At 37.9% G+C, this 12,993-nt stretch overlaps 1 long non-coding RNA gene across 7 annotated transcripts; it reads left to right on the top strand.

The window, feature by feature from the left end:
- Nucleotides 1–4,340: 4,340 nt before the first annotated feature.
- Nucleotides 4,341–9,772, top strand: LOC113357329. 7 transcript variants are annotated; one of them, XR_003363573.1, is made up of 11 exons: nucleotides 4,341–4,585; nucleotides 4,720–4,780; nucleotides 5,011–5,553; nucleotides 5,656–6,557; nucleotides 6,662–6,715; nucleotides 6,817–6,988; nucleotides 8,125–8,248; nucleotides 8,406–8,455; nucleotides 8,601–8,782; nucleotides 8,979–9,202; nucleotides 9,589–9,772. It is a non-coding gene; the product is annotated as an uncharacterized LOC113357329 (long non-coding RNA). The 7 variants fall into 7 exon arrangements; XR_003363578.1 differs by lacking the exon at nucleotides 9,589–9,772 and having other exon boundaries at nucleotides 5,011–5,064; nucleotides 5,470–5,553; nucleotides 8,979–9,517; XR_003363577.1 differs by lacking the exon at nucleotides 9,589–9,772 and having other exon boundaries at nucleotides 5,656–5,737; nucleotides 6,491–6,557; nucleotides 8,979–9,517.
- Nucleotides 9,773–12,993: the final 3,221 nt, after the last annotated feature.

Below are 12,993 nucleotides of genomic sequence, written 5' to 3'. Positions count from 1 at the left end.
CGCAACCGCCACCACCAAAGGTTCAAAAATTCAAGTCCCTCCCAGATCTAAGGATTGAATCTCACAGGCCTCCAACACCACAGTTCGAGATACATACACAGCGGAACAGGAATCCAAGATCCACCATGTATGTCGGCAGAGGTACACACCAGAACCCCGTTGCAACAAGCATACCACAAGCTGATATTTAACAAGAGACTGCACCACCAACCACACCAAGTTCATCTACCACCCCAGCATGACATCTATCTCTTGATGACGAGACTGAAATCATTGCAAATGTTGCCCCTTTGTGAGTTGTTGGACCGGACCAACGCTCGCCATCATTATGAATTACTTACCATGGAATTGTCGAGGTGCTAATAACACCTTGATAATTCAAAGATTGCGGGAGTATTCCCGCAAGTTTAGTCCGAGTCTCATATTTCTGTCAGGAACCTTATCATCTGCATCTCATATTTTTTTTTTGCAAAACTTGTTAGGATATGATAAGAGTTTCACTATTTCTTGTAATGGCAGTAAAAGTGGATTATATTTGCTCTGGAAATCCAACCTTATTGTGACGACCCTAGCGGCTAATCAAAGTTTAATTCATACCTACATTCTTCCAACAAGCTCATTACAACGTCGATGTTCACGGGTATCTACGGCCCACCTTAACCGCAAGAAAGATGGGATTTGTGGAAAGACTTTAACTCAATCATCCCTCGGCATAACCTACCATAGCTACTGATGGGAGACTTTAATGAAGTCCTAAACCAAATGGAGAAAAAAGGAGGGAGATCTGTAGGAAACAACCAGGAACACCTATTCAAAGAAGTTATTGATACAAATGGTCTTATTAATTTGGGATTACAGGGAGATCCATATACTTGAACCAACAATCAATTGGTTGAACATAACATCATGGAAAGGCTAGACCGTGGCGTAAGCAATCAGGCGTGGCTCGAAATACACCCTCAAATGACTATTCAACACCTTCCAAGAATTGCGTCCGACCATGCCCCTATACTACTGAGAGAGCGGCACATCAAACAACCGCGATCAAATAATTTCAGGATAGAACATCTTTGGTTCTTACACCCACAAATGAAATAAGTGGTTCTTGAGGCATGAAACCGGTCTTACTCAAGGTATGCCTTGATAGGATGGAGCAAAACTACTTTTGGGCATCTACCAACTCTCATTAAACAAGCATAACATGAAATCCAGCAGGCCCAAGCAAATTGTGCTACCTTAACCGGCACAAAACAACATTTTTGGATGCAACATGAAAAGATCTCCGGCACACACACTCTATACTATCCAATCACTATGAGGTTTATTGGAAGCAAATATCAAGAATTTTGTGGCTGCATGAGGGTTACCTCAACGCTACCTTTTTCACACTAACGTGACAATCCATCGAAGCATCCACCATATATCGCAGCTACAAAATGAACAAGAAGTGTGGATAACGGAGCCAGGGGCAATAAGAAGGATGATTCTAGCTTCCTACACCAAACAATATGTTGCTCCTCCGACAATAATTTATCATACATTGTCTCATTATATCTCTAACAGGTTATCCTCAACACAATGCCAAAGTCTGATACAACCTGCTACAATACTGGAAATTGAAAAATCACTTAAATCAATTGGGTCGGAAAAAGCGCCGGGTCCGGATGGGTTTACAAGTAAGTTTTACACTGTATATTGGCCATCAATCAAAACCCAAGTCATTTCCATGATTCATCATTTCTTTAACCATAACACCCTGAACACCCCATTAATCATACAAACATTACCTTGATCCCAAAAAACCAAAACCCATCTAAATCAAATGATTTTAGACCCACTATATTTTGTGGTGTGGCTTATAAGATCAATGCCAAAATTCTAGTCGATAGAATTAGACCATTATTGCAATTCATGATAAGCCCCTACCAAAGTGTATTTGTCCCAAACCGATCCATCCACGATAACATAGCTATTGCCACTGAGCTATTCCATCATATCAGAACAACAACACCATCGAAAAAAACAAAAATTGCACTGAATTTGGATATTACGGAAGCCTATGATATCCTAGATTGGGGTTTCATTAGACTCACATTCGAAAAAATGGGCTTCCCGGCTGGATTTATAGAGTTTATCATGACTTGCATCACTTTTATTTCATACGCTATCAACAAAAATGGCTCGGCACATGGGTGGATCAATACAACTAGAGGACTTCAACAAGGTGACCCCCTATCGCCATATATCTTTATTTTGTATGCAGAAGTACTTTCGACGAATTTGGGAGTACTTGAACAACAAGAAAGGCTGCAAGGAATTAAAATTTTGAAAAAAAAACGCCATCAATCTTACACCTAATGTACGCGGATGATTTGTTCATCACCTGCTAGGCAGATAATAACTCTTTCTTGACCCTCCATCATATCTTAAAGTCATACTCATCATCGGCGGCCAATCGATCAACAAGGAAAAATCAACGCTTATGCATGACCCTAAACTTCACCCAGATATAGTTCAACGGCTACACGCGACATTTAACATCAATACAACCTCTGAACTACCTACTTATCTGGGAACACAGTTTAGAAGAGGTAGAAGCTCGGCGCACTTGTATGCAGATTTGCTTACCAGAATAAAAAGAAAAGCAAATGGAAGGATAGCTAAATGTGTGAACCAAGATGGCAGACTGGTTCTCATCAAGACGGCTCTAACTCCAACGGGAAAACCACGTCATGAAAGTACAACAACTACCAGTGGAAATCCATGATAAAATCGACAAATTCACAAGGAATTTTGTTTTGGGCCATGATAACCAATCAAGAAAAATGCACCCTATTGGATGGGAAAGAATCACACAACTAATCTCATTGGGAGGTTCAATTAGGAATAAGGAAAAGTAGAGTTCATAATCAAGCCCTCCTAACTAAAAGATTGTGGCATCTGCAACAACAACCGACTTCAATCTGGATCTCTATCGGTACCCAAAAATACTTTGAAGCTTCAATACCCTCTACATGTATCCCAAAGCCTCAATCATCATCCAGTCCCCTTTGGAAAAATTTAGCTAACTTGTCTGTTGTTTTGCAGAAACACTGTTTCTCACAAATTTTAGATGAAAATGATATTACGATCAACCAAAACTGGATTCCATGCCTATCATCCACCAACATTCAAACCATAAACCACCAACTATCACCATCCACAAATTTACCAACATACCGGCACCTGGAACCATAGCCTCATCTTCAATACCTTCACACCCCAAGTGGCTCAACACATCATCAGTACCAGGAGTCCACCAAAATGACAAAATTATCTGGCCTTTCTCCAAAGACGACAAATACACAACCAAGTTTGGCTATATTCAATTCAATACCCCACCACAACCTCCCAACAAAACCAAAATCATACCCAACATCCTGTGGACTACAAATCAATATGGAAGCTACATGTCCACCAAAAATCAGACTTTTCTTGTGGAAAGTCACCAACCAAGGTATACCAACCTTCAAAAAGCTACATCGATTTAAAATCACAACCATGAGCACTTGCCCTATCTGCAACACACAGAAAGAAACAGAGGAACACTTAATCTTCGACTGCATCAACTCAAGAGCAATCTGGCAACTACTCATCACACATCTTGCTAGAAGTCCGAATCATCATCTAAAAAATCAGCAAAGAGGCAATGGCGGAAGACAAAATCAGAACCGGCAACAACAACAACAACCACCACCAACAAATCGAGTTATGCGTCCCACCAACTTTCATGAGGTCTTGTCAACTACAAACAAACCTACTACTAGGGAGCTGTTTGGTTTCACAATATGGCACATCTGATCATGTTTGAGGAATATCAATGGGCACAACAGCACTCGGCATCGATCATGGAAAACGGACCAACGACACCTCGTCAGCAACAACCAAGTTCAACAACAACGAAATTATCTACGTAGGATGGAAGGCACCGACTATACACTGGATAAAAATAAACAAGGAGCATCAAAATGGAATCCGGGACCAGCAAGAGCGGGAATCTTATGCCGAACAGTGATGGAAATGTCCTTACACTACACCAAATTCAGGATAGCAACTCAGATTCGCAACAAAAATGTAGCTGTTGCGAATTGCTTTTGCAAAACTTTCGCAATTGCTGTTGCAAATTTCGCAACCGCTGGCATTCGGTTACTACTAGCAACTGTATGATTTCACGCATGCCAAAATTGCGTGTGCCAGGAAACACATTTTTTACCATTGTTTCACGCATGCCAATTTCGTGTGTGCCTACACGGGTTTATCCTTGGGGAGTTTTTTTTCAGTTTCATTTCAGCCACAAACACACTGGTCCTCTCTCTCTCAGACCAGATCTGCAGGGAAAAAAAATTCATTGAAACTCTTCCGCCATTGAAACCAGAGCAGGGAAATGATTTTATTTCTTTATTTAAATCGATAATGATGTTATTGATTCGTGTATTTTGGTAGATTGATAGTTAGTTTTTCGTTTTTAAGCTTGTTGATAGTATTTTTATGCTATTTCTGCAGTTGGAAGCACTAATCTGAAATTTTAGGTCATATTTCACTAGGAGTACGTTCATCTTCTTTTTCTAGTTTTCTATTTTGGTTTTGATTTTATGTTTGTTGGTAGTTGTGGTTTTATTTTGCGTTTGTTGGTAGTTAGGGTTTGGTTTTCACAAGGGTTTTTCTATGCTATTTGTGAAGGTAAATGATTTAATCTGAGATTTCACAAGGAGTTTCTACAGATGCTATTGCTAATCAGCAGGTATGGTCTCTTCTTTCTCTAGTTTTCTGTTTTGAGTTTGATCTTAGGTCAGTTTTGATTCTGTGAGAATTGGGTTTCTGTAATTTTTTGAATTTGAATGAATATGGAACTAAGAAATAAAGATGCACTTCATTTGAGAAGTTGTAAGATATATTTTACTTTTGTTTATTTGATCAGGCTTCAAATAGGTGGTAGAGCATCTGTTAAAGTTTGTTTCCTTTCATTTTCAGGGTTTACAACGGAATGACTCAGCTGGGTTTTGAAAAGATTCACCGAGATTTCAGGTTTAATCTGTCTCAGTGCTCCTTTGATCAGCTCGATTTAACACTTTTAATCTTATACGCTCTTCTATGGAACAACAAATCAAGAACTCTTTTCATGTTGATATCGGATAAGAATAGTGAGTTTGGTATCATACATACAACCTCGTTTGAGAAAATATCAGTGATACCTTGTAGGTTGATAGAAGTGAAACATTCCCTTATACAGAAATTAGAGAGATCGGAAAATTTAATTCTCTTTCCAAATGATTGTGTAACTCACCGAGTTTTGTTAGACACCTAGTCAAGTATTGCCAGTCTGCGTCTTTAGCTTCAGAATTTGAGCCAAGGGACCATTAAAATGGAAGTACGTCATTAGCTTTATCATGTGAAAAATCATTTGTACTTGTGAAGTGCCAAAATCTGCAGTTTTGGGGCTGAGCAGACACACGTATCTCTCTACGTGACTGTTATTTCCGTTGTTTCAAATTGGTGGGGAAACACATTGTAAAGGTAATTTCTTACCCTTTTTCTGTCCAAGGTTGGATGGTTTTTTTTGTTTACTTCCTTGAACTATTGTAATTAGTTTTTTTTTTCTTTTTTTTCTTATGACAGGTTAACCCAGACGAAGGCCTTGAGGTTAAATTATCAGGTTCAGATGCAGATGGAGCCCACCCACAATACTGTCACCTTCCATGTTGGTTTTGGACTGGAGATGTATATGAGCTTTTAAAAATATGTTCATGTTTGCATGTGTGTGTGTTTCCTTAATAATATCACTGGAATCTCTAAGTTATGAATTTTGCATGCGAGAAATCCCATGATACTCCATATGAAGTTAACATCGGTTATGAGCCCGTTGACTTCATTTTTTACAAAAATGTGTGGTAAGTTCTTTTATATGTTTGTGCATGCCTTTACTTTCTGTAGTATTCAAATCTCTAAATGAAGATTTATTAAAAATAATAAAAAAAATTCATTTGATTTTGACAACTCTCAAGTAAGGATAAGTTAGTTCAAAAGAAACTCAAATGTACATGCTAAATGTCACGACGGGCTTAGCAATTGTGTTTCAGTCATGGACTCATGCTCAATACGCTCAGCTTCACGAGCATCATTTTTACGTGTATTGCTTCCTATGGAAAGTCGAATCTATGATTTGATTTTGTAGAATGCAGTCTAACGCTATTTGCACTGCACATGGTCTATCAACTAACTTGAGAAGATCATACGGTCTTTACTTGCTCTCTCTCTATGTGTTTCATGGGAGAATATGACTCAGAACCACCTGGAAGGCTTCTGTATAATGTACAGTATGTATGTGTGGTACATCTGTTGCAATAACAAAATAACATGATAAATTCTGTATAAAGGATAGTCAGTATATGCTCATTGGGAATTTGTCCACATCTTGGAGTAACATTTGTATTTCTTATTTTGAATTGTGCAGATTCATAGTAACATCAACAGTATTCTATTGTGGAGTGTTCATCTATAGAACACGTGTTGAACACCTGGTGAGTTGCGTTGTCTTCAAGGTGGTTCTGTGCTACTTTTCCTTTCATTTAACTGCTTTGATAATTCGAAGACGGTCGATCCTTACATATTCTTTTATCTGCAGCGTGGGTTGGAAGCTTTACCAGGCACGACAATTCTATCAGCCTATTTAGAAGCGGTAAGTTGGAATAAAATTAGCATCTTTGCGCTGCTTTGTTAAGATTTTTGTCTCGCTATGGCTTTCTAACATTGGATGTTCGTTCAACCGTCATAATTTAGGTTAGTTGAGGAGGAGGGTTAACAAGAGGTTACACAAGAGCAGAAGACCCTACCAACACGTCTGCCAATCAAGTTCATTGGAAACGCCAGCCTGTTTCTGGTCAAGGAACTCGAAGAACCACTGAAGTGAAATATGGTTTGATCTGATTAACAAGTTTGACATGTATCTGATGTAAGTCATCATCTTCCTCTTTTATATTTTTTCCTTAGTTTTAGGGTGGGCGTCAACGATTTTGGGCTCGTGACCCAAATCCACTGTATGATACATCTCATCAATAAAACATTTTTGCATGTCTCTGCAGCTTTGGTTACGCATTGGCTTTGGGTTTGAAGTGTTATTATATCCATATTATATATTATTCTTATTGTATCTTACTTGCTTGGGTACTTGTTTTTCATCATTTGATGCATTTGACCAAATTCTTTCATGTTTGTACAACAGAACATGAGAAATTATTGTAATAACATTTGAAAAGAATATTTTAGTTTCTTACTTAGTTGATCAGGCGACAATTCTTTTGTACTTCCCCATCGTTACCGTTCAGAGGACCGATGCTCCCCATTTTCACCATCGAGTTAGCAAAATGTTTGAAGAACAGAACCTCATCTTCTGCATAACTCTTAACTAAGTTCATGGTCTTTGTGTTGCCAGCATTTCCTGTCAGTAACACTTCATCTGAATCCAAAAGCCCTCTTCCATGCGGTATAAGCCTGAAGTAGGTGTTGTAAAATTTGGCAGGAGAACTAAAATCCAAAGGCGAGATCCACAAACCACCCGAATCGAACAGCCTCTGCCAGAAACTCACACATATTGCCACCCTAATAGACCGAGCTATTGAGTAGCAAATACTTATAGTAATACGGTATTAATCAGTAGAAACTAGTTCGATTCGGGTGGTTTGTGGACCTAACCAAGTAGTTACAGCAGTTGCAAAAGCTGCAAACTAGATAGTAGTGCCAGAGATGTTATGTTGGTGTAATTCATTTCTAGGATAAAATGGGTAATGCAGCCCGAAGGATATTATTCATGTGAGGACCCTTGTTGAGATTTTTGTTTGTGGTATATGCAATTTCAAGCGTTAACTCTTGACGTAGAGGTGTGAGTTATCTAAATCTTGTGTCTTGCGCTGATTCATTTTCTGTGATATTAAATCAATTGGTTCAATACTTCGACGCTTGATTTTCTCTTAACTAGACTCTAAATTTTCCAATGTGAATTGTTGGTTATTCATGTACTATAATGAAATTTGCAGGTATGAGCATCATTAGAGATTTCAGTATGACTTGAATTGTATTTAAATATGTCAGGTTGGAGTTGGTGGTGGGAGGTTGGGACTTAAGATCTGTAAGAGTGGGCATGTACAGACGATCTTTTTTGGAGAAGAAGGGACTCTCACGCGAGGAGATAGATGAAGCTTTCCGTAGAGTGCTTGTAAGCTAAATTTGTTTCCCGCTTTTTACAGCCATTGAGAATATTTAGCCGTAAACTTTATTCCTTGCTTGCACCAATGAACTTGACAGAAGGAACTTTTTGTCCAGAATTCTCTGCTCAAGCCATGAATAATTTCATGATATTATTTTCATTACAGGATCCCACCCCCACCAACTACAACTATGCCGGCAGCTATCCCAAATCAAGGTATGAAGTTGTTAATAATTTCTCATTACAAATAATTGAACTATGAAAGCTTGTATGAACCTTCTTAAAGTATTTTTAGTAGAATCCTTCTTGGTTAACTGGTGTGACTCACTGATGTGTCTACTAATTGGATTATTGGTTTCAGATGGTCAATCAACTTCACCTATCAATTTGCAGCCTCAGATACAAGCACGAGCTCCACAGCCTGCAGTTCCTCCCCCTAGTGGCTTGGTTTTCAAAATGCGAGCCTGATTGCACTGGTTTCGTGCTATTCTTGCCATAGGCTTTCTTGCTGTTTCAGGAGCTGGTACTGCACTTGTTTTTAAGGTATCATTCAAGCTTCTTCTTAATATAAGGTATTTTAGCCCACTTGCACAAGATAATAATATAACCCATGCATGGGATATGAATTCAGGATATGTGTATGTGTTGTAAGATGAATTTTCAGCTATTGGACTTACGGAAAAATAATTAGATAAAACTGTTCATTCTACTTCTATCTGAACAGATATTTCTTCTGTAGAATGTTGGTGTCCCTAGATTGAAGTCGTGGATCCATAAGGTGGTATTGGAAGAAGACGGTGATAACTCACTAGAGAAAAGTACCTTAAAGACAAACCCAACTGAAGAGGCAGCAACAGCCGCAAAAGCTGCTGCAGCTGCAGCTTTGGATGTAGCTAAGGCGAGTCAGGACAACTTCGGAAGTAGCTAAGGCTAGTTAGGAAATGTTGAACTCAAAACTTGAAGGTTGGTTTATCTAATGAATTACTTGAGGCTTCAGTATTGCCTATATGTATATTTTCTTGACCTTTGCATGTATATCTCAGAAAGAAAGTACCAATAGTTCAGCAATTGGTGGCAATGACATCCTATACGCAGAAAATTGTATCTTATACGTTCACTATGCTTCTGAAACTAAGTTAGAGTCTTTGTGAAATCTAGAGAAAACTAAGTTAAAGGCTTTCTGAAACTAAATGATAAGTTGTTTCCTTCTCTTTCTTTCGTGTATCATTGAACATATCATTATCAATACAAGTGGTGCAGAATGTGATTGGTTTGATACTTTAGTTGCTTGATTGATTGAATACTTCGGTTGCTTGATTGATTGAATCAGGGTTATGGGGTATTTTCAGGATAAAATAGAATGTGGTGGGGGGCCAGTCAATAAAGACCGATCCTTTTCTTTTCTCGACAAAACTGGAAATTAGAAGTCAGTCTCCAAGAACTTTAGCAACTGCAGTAAAAATTTCGCAACAGTCTTTTCTGTTGCTAATATTTTTACCATAACTATTTGGGTCAGTCTTTGTTGACTTAGTCAAGCTTCTGCAACTAATAGTAAAAAATTTGCAGTTGCAACTTGGGAAGCAGTTGCGACCCTTTTCTACCTGTTGCGAAAACTGTTGCGACCAAAATGTCGCAACAGCTACATTTCCGTAGTGAATATTTGTTACACCACGTTTCGCAACAGCTGGCTGCAGTTGCAAGCCCGGTTTGGAACCGCGAAGTTGCGAATATCCATTTTTGGTGTAGTGTTAGAGCTATGGCGGCACCTTTAGGAATAACCACATCGATGTTAGCGGAAACCTGGGGATTACTGATAGCGGTACGGATGGCGACTCAACACCAATGGCCACAAATCTGGTTTGAAGTAGACTCACAAGCACTAGTGTCTCTCCTTAAATTGCAGCAACCACAACCATGGTATCTTACCCAATTGATACAAGAAATACAACAACTCCTAACTGGTGTTCCAAATTACAAGATCACACACACCTTAAGGGAGGCGAATCAAGTTGCGGATGCATTGGCCAACAGGGCAATTGAAGACCAAATACACCTTGCAACACTGGCAACAACACTAGTTGGGAACACATTTGCCCAAACTTTCTACAGCAAATTGTATTCCTTGACAAAATAGGAGTTAAGTTTCCTTGAATTGTAACTAATGCTTAGACAAATTAAATAAACAGAACACTGGTTACCCTAAAAAAAATTAAAGATAGATAGAGTTGCAGAACAAAAATAGGGGGCAGAGAGAGAGAAAAAAAAAAAAGCTCGTCCCTAGCTTGTTGCGGGATTGTTGCCTGAATGAAACCTGAAAGACTGTCGACGAAGTACAAACTAGTTTTGGGAAAATCGGGAAACGAAAGTGGGCTTATGAATTAATTTAACCAAGCCCAAATACTGGTTTTGGGAGAATCCATTGCAACTGTCCACAGTCAATTCCAACGGTGTATATCCATGAGAAAGAAAAACCTAAACAACTGGGAAGATGTAACAATTTTTGGAATTTAAATTTACGGTGCAATTTGCCTCTTAGGAACTATGGTAGACACTGAAACTGTTAATAAGTTCACTCATCATCTACCTTTTGATTCGTGGCATATAGTGCATGCTGTCAGTAAATCTGGAGGTTTGGCATTAGGGTACTTTGTAAATTCAAATATTGAAGTTATAGGTAGTGGTTTTAACATGATTCATGTTGTCTGTGACATTAATCTTATTATAAAAAACTGCATTGTTTCTTTTGTTTATGGTTCTCTAAATGTCCTGGATATGAGAAATCAACGGAACTATTTGAATCATATGAATGAAGTTGATAATAGTCCTTGGTTATTATTAGGGGATTTTAAATTTATATTGCATGCTTCGGAAAAACAAGGTGGAAACCCTGATAAATCATTTCCTCCGGATTTCGTAAGGAATTCTTTAACTCAGTTAAAAGTGAATGGAGTCTTTGCTTATGGCAATCCTTTCACTTGGTGTAATAGAAGGTTCAAGAATCCAACTGATTTTATTTTTGAAAAATTAGATAGGGGATTTATGAATGATAAATGGGTTTCGGTTCTTCCTTATACAAGAGTCACTAATCTAGGAAGAATTTATTCGGATCACTGTCCTATTATTCTAAAGTGTTTTCATCAAGGACAAGGTCTTTTTATTCCATATAAGTTCTTTAAATGTTGGCAGCTGAGTTCAGACTTTAAGAATGTTCTTATTAATTCATGGGGAAAAGGTGTAAAAGGTTCTCCAAGTTTTATTGTTACTCGCAAGCTTTAAAATCTTAAGCAGGTTCTCAGCAAATGGAACTTGAAATCCTTTGGTCATATTAAAACAACTATAACTAGGTTAAATTCTGAAGTTGAGAAGCTTCAGTCTATGCCCTAAGAAAAATCCAAGAAGAGCATCTTATTTTCGTTCTTGGATTGATACTGGTAAGTCTAAGTTAAGTGGTGGCCTAGGTATTAGAAATTCTTATGAAACTAATAAGGTTTTGATTGCTAAGCTGGGTTGGAGAATTTGTAAAAATCCAGATCAGTTGGTTTCTACATTCTTAAAAGATAAGTATTTTCCTAATCAAAACTTGTTGGAAATAGATAAAGCGGCTGATACTTCTTCTTGGATATGGAAAGGCATAGTTAATAGTTTGGTTTTCTTAAAAGCTAATATTGTGAGTAAAATAAATGATGGTACATCTACGACAATCTGGTCTTCTAATTGGTTACCTTATAGTAGTTCACCACATATTTCAATTAATCCGAATTTTAATGATTAAAATTTTGTTAGTGAGCTTATGGATGTTCAGAATAACTCATGGAATATTGACCTCTTAACCTCTCTGTTTTCGCTTAGTGATGTTATTAGAATTAGGTCTCTCAGAATAAATATTAGTAAAAAAAATAACATTCTGTGGAGTCCTACTAAGAACGATGATTTATGTTAGAGCATTGCTCGGTCGAACTCGCATGCGTTGCTATCTCAATCATGTTTGTCAATGTTAGTGATCAATACTATGAGTCTTGATTTCTAGTCTACTATAGCTAAGTTTCGGACTAGGATAGAAAGTGTAGTTGAGCTCAAGAACTCCATGGCAATCATCATATAAGACGAAGGACTACTCAAGGAACTGGTGGATCTTCATCGAATAAACGGTATGTGGAGACTTGAACTTATCTATCACTCAAAAGTCTATCTACTCTATCTCCTATTTTGAGACAAAAGTCGTTTTGCTATATAGACTTTGATTATACACATTTGCTATTTCGAGCCGAGTTTATCTCACCTATCTATTTCTCGAAATATGTGTTGGTAAGCTTTTGCTTTGGCCAAGTTCATATTTACCTAGTGACGAAAGTCATGACACGTTTCAATCACTTTGAAAATTATTTACTTTGACGAAATGTCCTCTAAGAATGTTTGATTGAAATGAGAGTTTAGATCATATAACCAATGATGGATATAAGCATTGTGTGGAAACACATATATGTATAAGTCCTTTTTCCTTGAAATCGAAGTTTGCAAACTTTTTTGATCAGGAGTACCGGAACAAGAGCCGTGAACTCAGTCCGCAAACTGGCGGAAGTTCTCGACCCGAGAAAATCTGCTGGAGTTTGAGAACTCCTTCCGGGAACTTAAATCCGTGAACTAAGTCTGCGAACTTAAGCTGGTTATATCTAAAGACGATTGTTTGTGTACTTATTTATATTAACTAAGGAATGCTAAATGTAAACCACGGCTATATTGTTCATGAACCGATT

The sequence above is a fragment of the Papaver somniferum genome, chromosome 3 (genome assembly GCF_003573695.1).
Source record: "Papaver somniferum cultivar HN1 chromosome 3, ASM357369v1, whole genome shotgun sequence".
NCBI lineage: Eukaryota > Viridiplantae > Streptophyta > Magnoliopsida > Ranunculales > Papaveraceae > Papaver > Papaver somniferum.
Note: the sequence above shows the minus strand (reverse complement) of the source record. Positions and strands in the feature narration are given on the sequence as shown.